Source organism: Adiantum capillus-veneris, chromosome 29, assembly GCF_014529385.1.
Source record: "Adiantum capillus-veneris isolate H3 chromosome 29, ASM1452938v2, whole genome shotgun sequence".
Classification (NCBI taxonomy): Eukaryota; Viridiplantae; Streptophyta; class Polypodiopsida; order Polypodiales; family Pteridaceae; genus Adiantum; species Adiantum capillus-veneris.
Window position 1 is genome coordinate 92,134,912 of NC_140959.1, and position 18,056 is coordinate 92,152,967.

The 18,056-nt window shown below is 41.4% G+C and overlaps 1 pseudogene; it reads left to right on the forward strand.

Annotated features, from left to right (window-relative positions):
* Positions 1 to 11,195: 11,195 nt before the first annotated feature.
* LOC147419587 (uncharacterized) lies at positions 11,196 to 17,450 on the forward strand (annotated as a pseudogene).
* The last annotated feature ends 606 nt before the right edge of the window (positions 17,451 to 18,056 follow it).

Sequence of the window (18,056 nt, forward strand, 5' to 3'; positions counted from 1 at the left end):
GTATGTGAGACACACACACACAGAACGTGACTTTGTGGATTGCAATCTTTTGTGTGTGAGTAAGAGTAGTGAAAAATAGAGAATGGTCCGTTTGATTTATCGTGTGTGTGTGTGTGTGTGTGTGTGTGTGTGTGTGTGAGAGAGAGAGAGAGAGAGAGAGAGAGAGAGAGAGAGAGAGAGAGAGAGAGAGAGAGAGAGAGTGTGTGTGTGTGTGTGTGTGTGTGTGTGAGAGAGAGAGAGAGAGAGAGAGAGAGAGAGCATGTGTAAGTAAGAGAGAGCACCATTCGCTACATCCTATGTGAGTGAGTGAGTGTGTGTGTGTGTGTATGTGTTTATGTTTGATTATCCCCATCAATATGATTTGTATAGTTAACATAACTAAACAAGACCTTATCGAAAGAACCCTTCTATTATGACACCATGGATACCAATTTTAGTTTCACAAAAACAATCCTGCTTTTGATGACATAAACTAGCGATATTGATACAATGAATGAAGAAGAGATGCCAGTGCCCCCAGATGAAGAAGAGTGAGACCTATACCTGCCACCATCCAGAAATGACATCTAGTTAGAACTTATAATGCCTTAAATGGGAAGACATGTACCAGGCAACCTCAGCCACTTGTTATCGTTGTCTCTTACCCAGGATTTTTCACTCACTCACCCACTAGCTTTCTTCTATTTGTGTATTTAATTCAGGGTTTTTAGCCTTCCTAGGCAGAAAGAGTCTATCTCTACATGGGGAGTATTTTGCAATTGATCACTGAATTGCTAATTTTTGGTTATTAATAAACTTGTGTTTCTCTGGACAAGTAACCGTTGACATCCTAGCAGTTTGCTTGTATTTGACAATTTTAGGTGTGGAGTGATCATGTAAACAAACCATTCATGAGATACATGTCTATCTATCTCTTTGTTTATGCTTACATCCCAAAATTATATACAATCCGAAATTATACTTGACAATGCATCCAAGTTCTCTATGATAATATGCTTTTTTAATAGTCATTTTTTCAATTTTGTCGATTTTTTTTTGGTGCCTCGGCTATGATGTCTATTATTACAGATTACCCATACTTGCCATTATCAAGTTTTCTATGCCTAGATTGTGTACCACTGTTTCCAATGCTTTCTTACTTTATACGGCTTCATGCAATTTTTTTTCCAAAAAAACAATCATTGTTTGACCCTACCTAAGTGTTTCTATTTTGTGTATACTTTCAACTCAACTTTTACTCACCAACTTTATATGCATGTATTATGTTTGACTACATCATCTGCAAATGCCTTGCATAACACTTTATCTATTCCATCTATACATGTGTAGTAAAACAAACCCGAACAAGTCTTTAACAAGTAACGAAACAACAGCCGTATCAAGTGTCTTATGTCGGAGTTAGGCGACTTGTTTTGGTCTGGAAATTTTTTTCAAGAGTTTCCTTTGTATTTTGTGTCTTTTTTCAAAACAACCATAGTTTCCGATCCAATGTCATATCAGTTACTGTATTGACCAAAAAACCATCATTCTTAACCATATGACCTGCATATTATATCATTTAACCCCAAGTCCTGTAATCCATGCCTGCCTTCACATTCCAATCATATGCCAAAAAACCACATTTACATTACATTTAAGAGACAGTAAGAAATTATCAAAAGGTGGAAATATATAGTACTTATCATTTTACCTATGCGAATGATGTTACCAATGTTTAGCATGATGATTATGTGTTATGTTGTTTATTACTTCCTTGTATATGTTTAAACCAATATCAGAATGTATCATATTGAAAACCTGAAATAACATGTATCTCAGTAGGCATCTAAACCTACCTGTGTGTTTGAGGCGGACGTCATCTTCTAAGCCTTTTGTTTGCTTCCGAACAAGTTCCACTGTGTAGTTTCGTCTTATTCCGACCACCAGTAGAGGGAAGGGCTTTACTCCTTGCAACTGATCAAATGGCAGACTGTACGGTTTATCTACGCACAAATGGCAAGGCTGATACAACCAAGGGACAGTCAATGTGTGTGCGTTTGTATGCGCAGAGACACAGGATATGGCATCCATTTTGTTGGTATCCCAGTCACTATGTAGGACTATCGGCAACCTCACCCGCTCTTGGTTGTGTGTGTGTGTGTGTGTGTGTGTGTGTGTGTGTGTGTGTGTGTGTGTGTGTGTGTGTGTGTGTGTGTGTGTGTGTGTGTGTGTGTGTGTGTGGAGATGGACCGATGACAGAGACGCTATGCCAGCGACGATGGGGCGATGATAGAAGATGCCCAAAAAAATGACGCACGCTGCATAGTTTTGTGTTTCCAGCGTTTGTGCAATGACGCTTTTATAAGCATGGCCATTTTGCTAGCCAAGTGGGGTAGTTAAATGTTTAGCATGTGAAGTCTCCAGCTGCCATGTTATCCGGTGCTAAGATGCATTATACTTATTTGCCAGCTACCTTAGTAGGTTCTTTAGCCTCCGTTTCCGCACCGTACAGTAGTACCCCTTGAACATTTTGTAAACACTCGTGAATATTGTATTTGACCAGTTCAGACTCGTACTGTTTTACAGGGAGGTTCCCTATTTCCACTCAATGCCATGACTGGGATTTTGGTATTCGTTTACCCTTATGGACACAAAAAAATGAACTCATTTATTCATAAAAACCTTTATTACAATTGATAAGTCTCATAACAACATTGCCTTCTGATCAGCCTGTCATTCCAAAACCATTTTGTATTGTAGTGTCTTCAGTGCCATATGGCCTACCACTGAATTACTTTGTGGTATACGTCTTTTACCCTGCTATATGTTTGGAGGATGCCGTATTATTCTAAAAGATAAACCATTACAAAACCTTTACATGGGAATTTTGATTGCACAGATTTTTTTACTATGTACATCCTTAGTGGAGGGAGTGAGGAAATGGGACTTTTTTCTAATCTGTACTTGATGTGTGTGTGTGTGTGTGTGTGTGTGTGTGTGTGTGTGTGTGTGTGTGGCCCTCCCCCATCCTGGGAAAAAGATCCACTTGGTGGGAAATAGGCCACCAAGTGGACCTGCTCCCCACCAATATGTTTACTCAGATCACTTGTATCTATTCTGATTCCAGAGAATTGGTTGTGTCTTAAAAATTGTTTAATGTGATGTATCAACATCTATTTTTGAAACCATTTCCATTGAATAATTCAATGAGCTTTTGTATATCAATGTGTGTGATGCATTATATATGATAGGAAGCATTTGTGACATGCATACCTTCGTAGCATTTTTTATGGGTCTATTGCTTTTTGCATGTATGAACGAGATATTTTGACATGGTAGATTATCCTTTTTCCAATATGTACAAGTGGTATACTAGCCCACAAAAGGTCGCACTAGTTGAATTTTTGTTGAAAGATATGATGTAGAATATGGTTCAAATGTGGGCTTGATATTAATAATATCGTGGGTAAATGGTAAATGTGTCCTCTTCAGATAGAGGTTTATTGTGACTAATGCCATCAAGAACAAAGCGATTGTTAATAAACAACAGATCATCCATGAACCTCCATGAGTATAAAAAAGCCGCCAACATATCCATTTTCCCTAGTCAAGACAATTTGCGTATAAAATCAATTTCAAACCATGCTAAATACACGTTACACCATAGTGGTGAAAAGCCGCCAGCATATCCATTTTCCCTAGTCGAGACAGTTTGCGTATAAAATCAATTTCAAACCATGGTAAATACACGTTACACCATAGTGGTGAACATGAGTATCCCATTGGAATGCCTTTAACTTGGTTAAAGATATTTTATCCAAGTCTTGATACACAATTGTCCAATAGAAATTTGTTTACCGTACGAAAAAAATCAAAAGATAATTTTACATCTCTTAGCGTCTTTGTGAGGAGCATTTTGTTTCTAGATTTTTTAAACCCTTTATATCCCATTTTGCTTACCAATTTGATGAGTTGATCTAGTCTGTCCATAAGATCATACTCCCCAAAATATGGTATGGCTTTGTAACATGCTTTTATGTCAACGTGTCCGCAGACAATATCTCCTTAGGTAGATTAATCAATAAATTGTACTGATTACTGATAATCCAGTAACAGTTTGTCATGATTTTTGATATTGTTTTTATCTTCTTATGATAGCCTTCTGCATACTCTCTCAATCCTAAGTTTAATCCTTTTAAGAACAAGGCCAACGATTGGTCATGGGTGAGAACACAAAGTTGTGGGCATTGGTAATCCATCGGAATTCATTTTTACAGTGTATTTTAAAGTTACCCATGAGGTAAGGTAAAGTAAGTCTATCAGGTTCTACTATGCAAAAGTTTCTTGAGAATTTCATGACCTCTGCTATTATATCCTCTTCAGTGTCTGACAAGGGGTTGAATTCGATCGAATTGATTCGAGTTTGAGCTGCCATTCTGGCGAGTTTTTTACATATGAACATAGGTGTTTGACTTGATTTATCTAGCCCACAAATAAAGAGGTTCTCTAATAAGAAGTTTATCTCATCTAAAATAACCTCATCTAGAAGCCAAGATTCTTGGTTGACTATATGGTTAATAAATAGGTAAGCAAAATTTTCTCGAAGTTTTTTCTGATGAAAGCATGATGTTCAGGTATTACTATAATACCAATAATTTTGCATACCTTTTCCCATGCCATCTGAAATTCTTTAGCAGTTTTCACCCAATCAAGAGGTACTTGTGGTATATGACTAAGAACTTTTCCAACAAACTCCCGAAGTTTTGGATGATGTGCAATTTTGGGGTCTGTAGTCAATATGTGACTACCAAATGTTTCAAATTCTGTGCAAAATGATGTGAACCATTATGCGTAACTCAGCTTATCTCATCTAAAATAACCTCATCTAGAAGCCAAGATTCTTGGTTGACTATATGGTTAATAAATAGGTAAGCAAAATTTTCTCGAAGTTTTTTCTGATGAAAGCATGATGTTCAGGTATTAATATAATACCAATAATTTTGCATACCTTTTCCCATGCCATCTGAAATTCTTTAGCAGTTTTCACCCAATCAAGAGGTACTTGTGGTATATGACTAAGAACTTTTCCAACAAACTCCCGAAGTTTTGGATGATGTGCAATTTTGGGGTCTGTAGTCAATATGTGACTACCAAATGTTTCAAATTCTGTGCAAAATGATGTGAACCATTATCCGTAACTCAGCTTATCTCATCTAAAATAACCTCATCTAGAAGCCAAGATTCTTGGTTGACTATATGGTTAATAAATAGGTAAGCAAAATTTTCTCGAAGTTTTTTCTGATGAAAGCATGATGTTCAGGTATTACTATAATACCAATAATTTTGCATACCTTTTCCCATGCCATCTGAAATTCTTTAGCAGTTTTCACCCAATCAAGAGGTACTTGTGGTATATGACTAAGAACTTTTCCAACAAACTCCCGAAGTTTTGGATGATGTGCAATTTTGGGGTCTGTAGTCAATATGTGACTACCAAATGTTTCAAATTCTGTGCAAAATGATGTGAACCATTTATGCGTAACTCAGCAACAAATGTCTGATGTCTCAAAAGGAATAGCAAACATGGACCAAGGTTTGTACAAAATAGTTTGTAAATTCTTTGTAAATTTCCATCCAAATTGAATTTTAAAATATGCTAAAGTTCGAGGAATAGAAAAATGTACTAACATATCTTGAAAGAATTGATGCGGATGAATGAAATCCATAAACTTATTATGGAATGTTAAATGAATGTATCTACCATGAGTTTTTCTATTTTGAACAATATGTTTCAATCCATTGACTTTATGAAAAAGAGATCTTATCTTGTTCACTGTTGGCGTTGAATTCCAAGGTTTTTGGAGTATCTCCAATATCATCAAATCCTCGAAATATTTGAGGTCTTTTGGTTGCCACAGATGAAGAGCTCCCAGGTGTGTTCATGAGGCACTTCATTGGATCCTTACCTTTAGATGGTCTCAAAAGAGACTCAATGGTGGTGGCAATTGGTGTGTTTGTTAGCCTTGGAAGTAGCTGTGTCCCTGGTATGTATACTGCTAATGTTCGAGTAGCTTCAAGCATGTGTTCATGAAAGACATAGTATACTATCAAGGCATGCCGTATTTCGATGGGTATGGATGCCACCCACCCGATGAAGGCGTACAGTTGAGCTGGCCCAGATGAGTATTTGAAGAATTTAGGTATGTTTTGAAAAACGTACCAAATGAGATGGTCAACCCACAGAATAGACACTATGCAACTAGAATTGATGTCTTGCTTCTTGCAGTTACAGTTAACAAAGGGGCGGAAAGTTGTTATATAGGGGGTATTGAATAGTGCACCCCCCAAGCTCACATAGATCAAGCTTTGTGCCAAACATGGCACATAGCATACATCTTGCAACATGTGTGATGCACCACTCGGCAATGATAGCCTGGCATCTCCTGTACAACCTATGTCATTCACTAAACCATCAGCTAGACACACACGTCTAACCATACCACTAGTATATGTGCTAAACCACTCACGACTCCATGTGACATGAAATCTAGCACTCTCATCTAGTATCAAATGCGAAGGTAATGTGTCGTCAAAAACCAACATAAGAAATTTAGAGTAAACATGGAAGAAAAATCAACATCTCTGTCATGTGTAGCGTCATATGTTACATCTACTCCCACGTCAGTCAAAGTGATAGCATCTCTCCTGTGTTGTCTCATCTACCCAAAACAACGCCTACGTACATGCCATGTATGACCACAATGCAAACACACAACATCTCTCTATACACGAGATTTCCCTCTAACTGTAGGCATCTCTCTAGACTCATTTGTGCCAAAAGAGTTGCACAATCTCTTCCATAAATCCCTAGATGTACATGCATCCAAACCAATGTGATAGTCCTCTCACTCATCGTCGGTCATAGACTCTAGCCTAGCATCCGTGCCATGTAGTGGCAAAATGAGTCAATGCATCATGCATACCTGCTTCACAATGCTCGAATTTTGAGCCATGAAACCTCGTATGGAAAAGCATCAACTCTGTCAATGACGTACTTGCCAAATCCATGGCAAACCATTGAACAAGATCAAGCACAAATTGATCAACTGACAATAGCCAAATCTTGGCTAACTCATACACTAAGCAAGTCAAAATACAGCATACATTTAGGCATAAGCAGTCCACGAGAACTGTCAGCAAATATGGCGATGAATGTAATGAGACAAGTGAGAAAAATCGCTCAAATGATGCCAAAAACCCCCTCTGTTCCAAGAGCACTATGCAATAATCAATGAATCTATCATCAGTAATCTCCCTCTTGAAGAGATTACCACATACGTCAAATGACATGATCCAACGAGCAAACACTCTCACGATGTGATGCCAAAACACTATGGCAAAGCGACCACTGAGTGCCAAAATTCAATCAAATGCAATTGCAAACCATGCACATGAACACACAAAATTGTGAAAAAATCCGGCAAAGATTCGGCACTATTTCAGCTATCTAACCATAATAATCATACATGCCATAAACATGCTTAAAACCATGAGCAAAGCATGTGCAAAATCCGCACTCAAGCATACATAAGTTGCCCCAAATTCTCAACTCTCTAAACTTGGAAAACAATCTTGTAACCCAAAATACAAACTGCATCAACTGCACTTTGTAAGCGAGGCTATTACTAGCAAGAACTTGGATACAAAGGAGCCAAAATCTAGCACAAATTGATGCTCAAAAATAGATGAATATCAGCCCACATATTCCACCATAAAACGGAGAAAATTATCACCGAAAATCACGCATTATGTGCATCCACATGGCAATACAAACAAGCATCAAAGCATGCACCAAACATGCATCAAATGAGCATCCAAATCAACTAAAAAATTAGCTCACAATCATGCCATAAATGCCTGCAAAACTCTCTGCAAATTTGTGCACCACACCCTCAACAATAAGCTTTGCATATTTCTATCAATACATAAACCACATAAGATCTTACATCAATCACAGAAACCAAAAATTGAGCTGGCCATCCCGCATTCTCTTTGTGCAGTTTTTCCAGCTCAGCATTGATGAAGTTCTTCCTTGAGACTTGCTATGTTTGAGCTAGAACTGGAAGCCTGAACTTCCATCATTTGGCCAATGGCATTGAAAATCGTATTCTAGCCAGAGATTCTTGGGTATTCTAGCACATCCTTGGGTGATGGTATTCGGATCGGTTTGGTTTGTCTCATATAAAATCATAGGAAAAGCATATGGTAAGACAGACCAATCGGGTTTTTTCATGACTAATCTTCCTTTAAGAGGTTCTTTTTGTAGTCTTTGCAACTTGTCCAACTTCACAAGAGGTAGATTGTTGGTCTTGGTTATTATGCTACTACCAGATGTCTGGTGTCCCTCTTTGTCATTGTTATTACCGGTCTATTATTGCTCTATGGTAATTGCTTGCTTAGCAAGCTTGCAGTAGTGGTTTGTGTTGTCTCTATTGTGGTATCAGTGTCTACTAGTTTTTGTGTTCTGGCTTTGAATTGTTTCAGCAACTCAATGGTCTTCTGCTTCTGGCTGGTCAATCAAGATCATATCTTAGTGAGAGATCTTTTCTCTTATCAAATTTGCCCTTTGTCTTTGCTTTTTTCTTTAGAGGGCTTTGTTCTATAACCATTATAGTGGTTTGTATTACCTAACAAACCCTCAAGATCTTGCATCCAATATGCATGTATGACAGAGATTGCAAAAAGAGTCTGCAATGAAAACATGTATATAGAAGAACCTGCAAAAGTAGACCACCTTGCTGTCTGAGGCAGATATCTCCCAAATCGTGTTGAATTTGCAAAAATTTCATTTTGTAAAGTTGTAGAGCACGAAAGAAATAGCCATCAATGGTATAAATAGATTTTTGCCATCAATGGCAGAAATCGACATGAAATGTTGATTCTAACCAAAAGAAATTTGATCTGCAAAATCTGTAGCCTATCCTATACGACCTGTAGGCAATCTGAGCGACGTAACTCAAAATTAGTGAGGATTCTGAGAAAACTATTTTCAGTAAAGTTGAAGAACACAAAAAAATCAAATGGAGGGAATCGGACTAAACGGACACCTTTTGTCAAACAAAAACAGATTTCCATGATGTACTAAAATTTTGTTGCTTCCTACCTGCTTCCTTGCCAAGCTCCAATGGTGCTCTCCAATCCTCAAGCCCTAACACTAGTTGAAGTGCACGTATGTGATGTGTGTGCGAAGAGAGAGAGAGAGAGAGAGAGAGAGAGAGAGATAGAACACAATGTGGGGTGGAGCAGAGTGTCAAGAAGCAGCACTCACTCCTTATTCATCTATGTATAAAGAATAAGTGAGTAAGTTAGTAGAGTAAGTGGACAACCGAACATCGGACATCCGACCAAAGGCACAATGCCTTTACCCCAACTTTATGGCCGATAACAAACCTATGTATGAGCTTGTCCCACAAAAGTAAGTATGCAAACAAATCAAAATCCAAGGAAAGGTAGTCAATTCTTTTTCCAATCTACTTGTACGTACCCTTTTGGATGCTAGTTGATGCAAGAATCACCACATAACTCTATTGCTATGCATCATCATCAATGATACCACTACATGATTGTCATATGAGGCTATGGATCCTCTATCTATTACTTGTGCTAATAATAATGAACTGAATTCTAGCTTCCACATGTCATCACACTCGATTTCAACAAGAAGGCATGAAGAGGAAACAATAGACGCATTATCAAGTTTTTTGTTAGCGCCACTAAGACTGTGCAATGAACTGTCATGATTTGTACTAAACTCTATAGTTAGGCTACCGATTTCATGTCCACATTGCAAATTTGAGAATGTATATTTGAAAAGCGGCTCACTCCTTTTGCCACCATATGCTAAACAAGTGGCACCGCTATAGGAGGTAATGGATGATGAAAGGTATAAACAGTTTAAAGGAGGGTTTTGGGGGGGGGGGGGGGGGGGGGGGGGGGGGGGGGGGGGGGGGGGTTACATGTGATGCAACCACACATTCCCCATGAAAACCCCACGTGTGAGATAGTTGAACCCCCCCCCCCCCCCCCCCCCCCCTATCTCACACAGGTATCAGCTTAGAGGGGATCTAGGGCCCAAATTGAGGGGGGGGCGCACGACTTTGATCCTTGTTGTGTGAACTAGGGGCAAGAAAGGATGTCTCGAGTTCACCCCTAGTTCACCGGGTGATCAAACGGTTGAGATCAAAGCCATCCACAACCCCAAATTTAGGCCCTAGATCCCCCCCTCTCAGCTCGGACCCTGTGTGATATAGTGACAAACCCCCTCGCCCCTCCTCGAGGCTATTTGCCTCAGGATAGTGACAACCCCATTTGATGACATTGGTGGTGCACAAGTCAGGTATGGAGAGCAACGACATCTTGGTGAGACACATGACAAATCGCATGGCAGCACGGGGGGGGGGGGGGGGGGGGGGGGGGGGAGTGTTGCCCGTTGCAAGACGTCAACCTGGGCACGTCGGGGGGCTGCGGAGTGTCGACATGGTGGGGTGACGAGGTAGGCCACCGTGGATGGGTGGAGGATGATAGCGGGGCTGGAAAAAGTGGGGGATGATGACGGGACAAGGTGCCATGTCATACAATTTCAAAAATGCATGATTGTGGGCTGCGGAGGTAGTTACACCGTGGTACTACAAAGGTTCTCCATGCATGCTCCACACGAATGCGCGGGAAGAGCCTCAAGGGACTTCCATTGCCAAGCCTCAGATTGCTAGGCAAATCTGCATCCGCACCTCTGCACCTCCATGCTGCAAAGCAATGGGGCTTGTGGGCTCTTGCAAGCCTTCTCTCCCCCTCTTTTGAATGGCACGAGCACAAGCAGGTAGAGCAAGTGATGTTGTAGCTCTCCATGGCCTTGTGTTGATGCAGCTCTCCTCTCCCCCTCCTCTTCTAAAATATCTCACCACTTCTGAGCCTCTATCCTTGCTCTGGATTGCCAAGCTGCATTCCTCGTGAAGAATCGACATCTCTTCATAGCCACCCACAGTTAAGCTATTTCATTGTAAACCCGGGCAAGTTGGGGTATTGCAGTGAAATAATGGGAGAAATGGTGGGATATCATTAGGGCAGAGTATCATCTTGCCATGGCTTCATGATTGGATAGTTGGAGTGAGGTGAAAAAGTTTTTGTAAATAGGGGCAAGACAAGGAATAAGGGTGACAATGGAAGGGATGGCTTGTCATTGGGATTTGAATGAACTCCCAGGTGTTGAGCAACAGGCACAATGGATAGACTCTTCAAATGCGATGCTTGGGCGACAAGGTCCTCTTGATATGTATCAAATTTATAGAACCTCTGATAAGGAGATGTATGGTGGAGACTCTAGTGATAGCCACGAAATGCAAGATTCATTTGAAATGGCTCAACAACCATGCATAGTGTTACCATATACATGTGGTAGTGATGTGTGTGAACACACTAGAACCGCCGGGGCATTTTTTCCCTCTTTAGGAGGTTTTTTCCCCCGTGCATTGTATATACGCCCATCACTCTAGGGCTATCTATCTTTCCATAGCACACTAAGTAACACACTCTCTATTGTGCGCCTTGAGCTTCTTTCGTCTTCTCCAAGCTGTGTGTGTTTCTCTGCAACCCTAATTCCAACAATTGGTATCAGAGCAGGTCACGTCCTCCCGGGCTTAGTCGCCAGCTGCTCCAGCACACGCCTACTCACTTACTCCGATTTCAGTGAGCTTTGGCGAGCGTTCGTAGGTCGACAAAAATTTTGGGAGAGCTCGAAGACATCGGTTCTGCTTAGAATTTTGATTTGGGATCATTTCGGCCTCCGTTTCCACTACAGGCAGTATACTCTGCACAGGCTATTTCGTCATTTTGTGCAAAATTTTTGTCAGTGCTGTTTTCTGCATAACAGGTGCCTTATAGTCTTCTACGGTTTGTGCTATATAGCATAGGTTGTTCCCGCTCCGTTTCTCCTATTTTTGGGTAGTTTTCACATCAGGTGTAGCATTTACCATGGCTGACAACAACAACACAGATGTGTTCAAAATGTTTTCTGCTGAGGACAGGTTGGATGGGGACAACTACCCTATGTGGGCTTATATGATGCAACATGTTCTTGTGTCAAAAGGTGTCTGGAACATTATGCAGGGCATTGATGTACGTCCTGGTTCTGAGGATGTAGGCGATGTTGAGGATGTTGCAGGTCTTGCTGCAAGGATTGCAGCTGTTAGAGTTGTTTTGCCTACGGCAGAACAAGCTCGTTGGGATGTTAAGGATGCGCAGGCTCATGCATTGATTGCGTTGTCTGTGAAGCGCACCATTGTTCCTCACATCTGTTCTGCAAAATCTGCAAAACAGGCTTGGGATATTCTAGCAGGTCTTTATGCAAGCCGCAATGAGGCTAAAATTGCTTTGCTGCGTAAAGAGCTGGAGTCGAAGATTATGCATGAGGAAGATGATATGGACACTTTCCTTGCTAGTGTCAAGGATATCAATGAGCAGCTTATTTCTGCAGGTGAAGTCATTTCAGACAGTTCCCTTGTGCAGACGGTTCTTGATGCCTTACCAGATTCCTACCAGACATTTGCTAGTACTTCGAGACTGATGACCCAAGGAAATCCTGAAGTTTTCAAGTTTGATGCATTATGCACATTGCTGTTGCAAGAGTCACTTTCTAGAAAAAACAGGACTAGGCAGCGTACAGTTGAACATGCTTGTATTGCTTCTCAAAGAAAGGGTGGTAACAGTAATGCAACCACTTCTTATGGTTCTGCTGCGAGTGGCAAAAATTATGTTCCTAATGCTTCTGCAGGCAGTACTTCGTCTGGCAATTCTGGTGATAAGGGCAAAAAGAAGATGCGTTGCCATTATTGTAAAGCCAATGATCACTTGATCAAGTCGTGTCCTAAGTTGAAGGCCAAAGAGGCTAAGAAGAAAGAGGGTGGTTCCACTGCAAATGCTGGTTCCACTACAAATGCAGCCATTGTTGAGTCTTCTGTGAAAGGAGACTGTGTTGCTGATGTTGATGCAGAATGGGCTTTTAGCGCAGAGTGCACTTACAATCATGTTGTCCATGATGCATGCTTGTCACTTGCTGCAGATTCACATGTGTGGTATTTCGACAGTGGTGCTACAAAGCACATTACCTCACATCGTGAATTGTTTACCTCTCTCGAGTCTGTCCCTCATGGGAATTCAGTCACTTGTGCCAACAACGCCTCTTATCCAGTTCAGGGAGTTGGAAAGATTGTGCTCACTGCTGCTAATTGCAGTTCTTTCACACTTGTTGATGCACTTTATGTACCTGGGATCAAGAAGAATCTCTTATCTGTATCCGCACTTGCTAGACTTGGACTTGTAGTCAAATTTGTGGATGACAGATGTACAGTTCATGATCTCAGTTTTGGTGATGAAATTGTTGCATCGAGGCTTCTGTGCCGTGGGCTGTATAAGCTCACTTTGTATGACGAGTGTGGAAAAATTTTTGCAAATGCTGTTGTAGATTCAAGGGCTATTTCAGATGCAAAACTTTGGCATGCACGTTTTGGTCATCTGAATTTTGCCAGTTTGCTACGTTTGCAGAAATCTGATATGGTTGCTTCTTTGCCGCCTCTTGAAGCACCTGTCAAACATGTTTGTGAAAGCTGTATTTTGGGTAAGATGCAGCGTTCTAAGTTTCCAAAGGATGGTTTAGTTCGGGCCACATGCAGGTTGCAGCTTGTGCATAGTAATGTTTGTGGGCCCATGCAAACTCCGTTCTTGGGCAATTACCTGTACTTCGTGACTTTCATTGATGATTACTCCAGGCATGCATGGGTATTTCCGCTTAAAGTGAAGTACGAAGTCTTTATGTGCTTCAAACAATTTCTGGCTATGGCTGAAAATGTCTCGAAATGTACTATGGGCACCCTCCATTCAGATCGAGGGGGGGAGTATATGTCTCATGAATTTAATGCATTTCTGGCTAGTCGTGGGATAAAACACCAATGTATAGTGCCTTATACACCTCAGCAAAATGGTGTTGCTGAGAGGAAAAACAGGTCACTGACAGAAATGGCACGATGTATGGTCAAAAGTCAAGCTTTACCGCATTCTTTTTGGCTTGAGGCCATCATGTGTGCCACTTATGTACTTAACAGGTGTTCTACGAAAGCTTTGCAGTCTATTAATTACTCCATATGAAGCATGGCATGATAGAAAACCTTCTATTGAGCACATGCGTGTTTTTGGCTGTTTGGCATATGCTTTGGTGCCACAAGTGCAGCGGAGAAAATTGGATGATAAGGCTGTCAAATGTATTTTTGTTGGTTATAGTGCTGAAAGCAAACGTTACAGGTTGTATCATCCGCAAACAAAACGTATTCTGGTTTCTCGCGATGTAGTGTTTGTGGAAGATTCTGTTCAGCCCTTGCTGTCATGTACTAGAGACAGTAATGTAAGCTCACAGGACATTTATGACACTTTGTTGCCTCTTTTTAGTGGTGGAAATATGAATGTAAGTTCCAATGAGGCAAATGTACAGCCTATGGGGGTTTCTGAAAATGTTTTAGATCAGCCTATTACGGATGCAGATGTACATGATGTACTTGATGAGGAAAGGGCTGAAAATGAGCAGGCTAGAGGTATGCCAAAATGGCTGGTGCACACTTTGTGTGACAGTAAATTGGATGCACATTTGTCTAGTTGTACTCGTTCAAGCTCTCGCCATGCACCTTATGCATCAGATTTTTATGCTTTGGCTGTGTCTAGTTTACATGATGTCGAGGAGCCTCTGTCTTTTGATGAAGCACAGAATTCAAAAAATTGGATGGCTGCCATGCAATCAGAATATGATGCACTTATAGAAAATGACACATGGACTTTATGTGATTTTCCTCCTGGCAAAAAGGCCATTGGTACAAAGTGGGTTTACAAGTTGAAACGCAAACCAGATGGTGAGATCGATCGCCATAAGGCTCGACTTGTTGCAAAGGGTTATGCACAGCAAAAAGGCATAGATTATGAAGAGACTTTTGTTCCCACTTGTCGTATGACTATTGTGCGTTTTCTATGTGCATTGGCAGCTCATTTTGGTTGGGATGTACATCAATCAGACATTGTTACTGCTTTCTTGAATGGTGACATATTTGAGGAAGTTTATGTAACGCAGCCTCGCGGTTTTGTCATAAAAGGGCAAGAGGACAAAGTGTGCAAATGTAACAAGGCTTTGTATGGGTTGAATCAATCTCCTCGTGCTTGGTATGAGAAAGCTGACACTCATTTGGTCAAACAAGGCTTTCGTAACAGTCCAACAGAAAGCACATTGTATGTAAAGCGTGAGGGTGATGTATTTCTCATCGTGGTTCTTTAAGTTGATGATTTGCTTATCACTGGACCAAATGAGAGACATATTGCTGAATTTAAGGCTGATTTGAATGCTACTTTCAAGATGCAAGATTTGGGGCTGTTGCATCATTATTTGGGTATACAGTTTAAGCAGTGTGATGGTGGTATTGCCTTGTGTCAGAAAAGTTACATAGAGACATTGCTATGTAAGTTTGGACTTGAGGATTGCAAACATAATGCCACTCCCATAGAAACAGGTTTGAAGTTGAGTCTACATGATGCTGGTGATCATGCTGATGTCACTCTTTACCAAACTGTTGTTGGCTGCCTCATTTATGTATGCAACACGAGGCCAGATATTCAGTTTGCAGTCTCACAAGTCAGCAGATTTATGCATAGCCCAGGGTCTAAGCATTGGCAGGCTGTCAAGAGGATTTTCCGCTACCTTAGTGGCACTTTACATCTTGGCTTGTTTTATCCCAAGGGGGGATCATTGCCGCCAGACTTACATGCTTTTTCGGACTTAGATTGGGCTGGTTGTTTTGACACGCGAGTGTCCACAAGTGGTTTTTGTTTCATGCTTGGCACTTCATGTATATCATGGTTGAGCAAGAAGCAACCTACTGTGGCCACTTCAAGTTGTGAGGCTGAGTACAGAGCAGTCTTCACAGCTACGGTTGAGTGTGTATGGCTCAGACGCCTTATGGATGATTTGGGTGTTGGACAGGACACTGCCAACACTATCTACACTAACAGTCAGAGCGCATTGGTAGTTGCGAGGAACCCAGTTTTTCATGCTCTCACAAAGCACATTGAGGTGCATTACCACTATGTCAGGTAGAGGCTCTCAGCAGGAGAGATTAGCTTGGCTTATGTGCCAACACAGGACAACCTTGCAGATCTTTTCACAAAGGCATTGTCTCGTGAGAAGCTTGAAGCTTTCCGCAAAGCTTTGGGCTTACTCCCCTTTGTGGAGTGATCCTGTCCTCAGGGCATGGAACTTCCCTTTACTCATGTGCCAGCTCTCGTTCACCGCATCACTCCAGGGGGGATTTGTTACCATATACATGTGGTAGTGATGTGTGTGAACACACTAGGACCGCCGGGGCATTTTTTCCCTCTTTAGGAGGTTTTTTCCCCCGTGCATTGTATATACGCTCATCACTCTAGGGCTATCTATCTTTCCATAGCACACTAAGTAACACACTCTCTATTGTGTGCCTTGAGCTTCCTTCGTCTTCTCCAAGCTGTGTGTGTTTCTCTGCAACCCTAATTCCAACACATAGATGGTTTTGCATTTACATCTACTAATTAGTATTTTGCCTTTGATAGACAAGCATACAGATTGATGATTTCTTCCATACAAAAAGGGCGAGAACCGACCATAGATTCTCTCAAAGTAAAGGACAAACAGGGCCACTTGGACTTGAGAAAATGGGGAAGAATCCAAGCATCATTACACACGGTCACTAATGAAGATGGTGATATGTATTTTGTCAATAGCACTGGAAAGAGGATTCCATGCATAGAAGATTGGGAAAGGATTGTGTTTTCATGCCACACAAGTCAACATCTTGATTGGACCGCAACCAGGACAACAATCACAGAAACATGGTGCACCAACATTAGGCTGCATGGTATTTCACTTGAATTTGCAAAGGAGGTCCTTGACCTTTTCTCTTGTGCTACAGTTTTAGCTTTGGAGGATGGACATAGCCTGCAGACGCAAGATGTGACGCAGTGCATGCCTAGGTTTACATGACAGGGGTGAGAGTGCTAGCAAGAGTGAAGTGTGTATTGAGCAGCACATAGTGAGATTTGCTAATATTCAAAAAACATTAAATAGGGCAGTTGCCAACCACAAATCTAGATTGGTTAATCTAAATTGGGCAGTACAAACAGAATGGAAATTTGTGTGCCATCGATGGGGTGACGCGCAAAGAAACAGCCAAGAGCATCGGCGACTCCACGCTTCCAAGAAGTGTGGATGCCCCTTCATGGTTTCTATGGTTTTTCCAAGAAGTGCCACAGAGAAGGTCACCATAAGGATCTTTGGAGGTCACAAAGGGCATGTTCCAAGGTCGTGGAGTGACCTATATCACCTTCGTGTGCATCCTATGGTGAAGAAGTGATGCATGGAAGATTTGTTTGACGTCGGTACATGTCGCCATGTTGCAAGGATAGGTGTATCTAAAGAAGCCATCCACATCAACATGGCATCTCTTGTAGATCAAGTATCCTATAGATTCTTCATGATCCAAAGTAAATCTATATGATGTCCTGCAAATTGTGTTGGGGTATAAAGCCCAATGTGGTCGCCCAGGTAAGTGGGCGGGCCGCCAGGTATGTACACATATTCTTTTGTAAAAACCTAATAAGAACTCACTATGCTCTACACATTACAGTAGAGCGAGTTCACCATATCATCGTGCTCTTCTTCTCGCACTCTCTCTCGCGTCGCACTTCCGCTCATACTCCTTCAACTGGTATCAAAGCTCAGATCGAGGCTCGGGGCAGCACTGCAGGAGGCTAGAGTCACCAACTCAGATTGGAGTGAAATTCGACAGGCGAAGACACGGCCCCAAATCTCGTGGGAGAACCCAAAGGACTCGGTGTTGTCAGAATTTCATTCTGAGGTCATCTCGGCCACCGTTCGGCTTCGACAAAGGTTTGCGCAGGCCATTTTCGACTACGTGGTCTCAGCGGGTGCAGATCTGACTTTGCAAATTTGGGGTTTC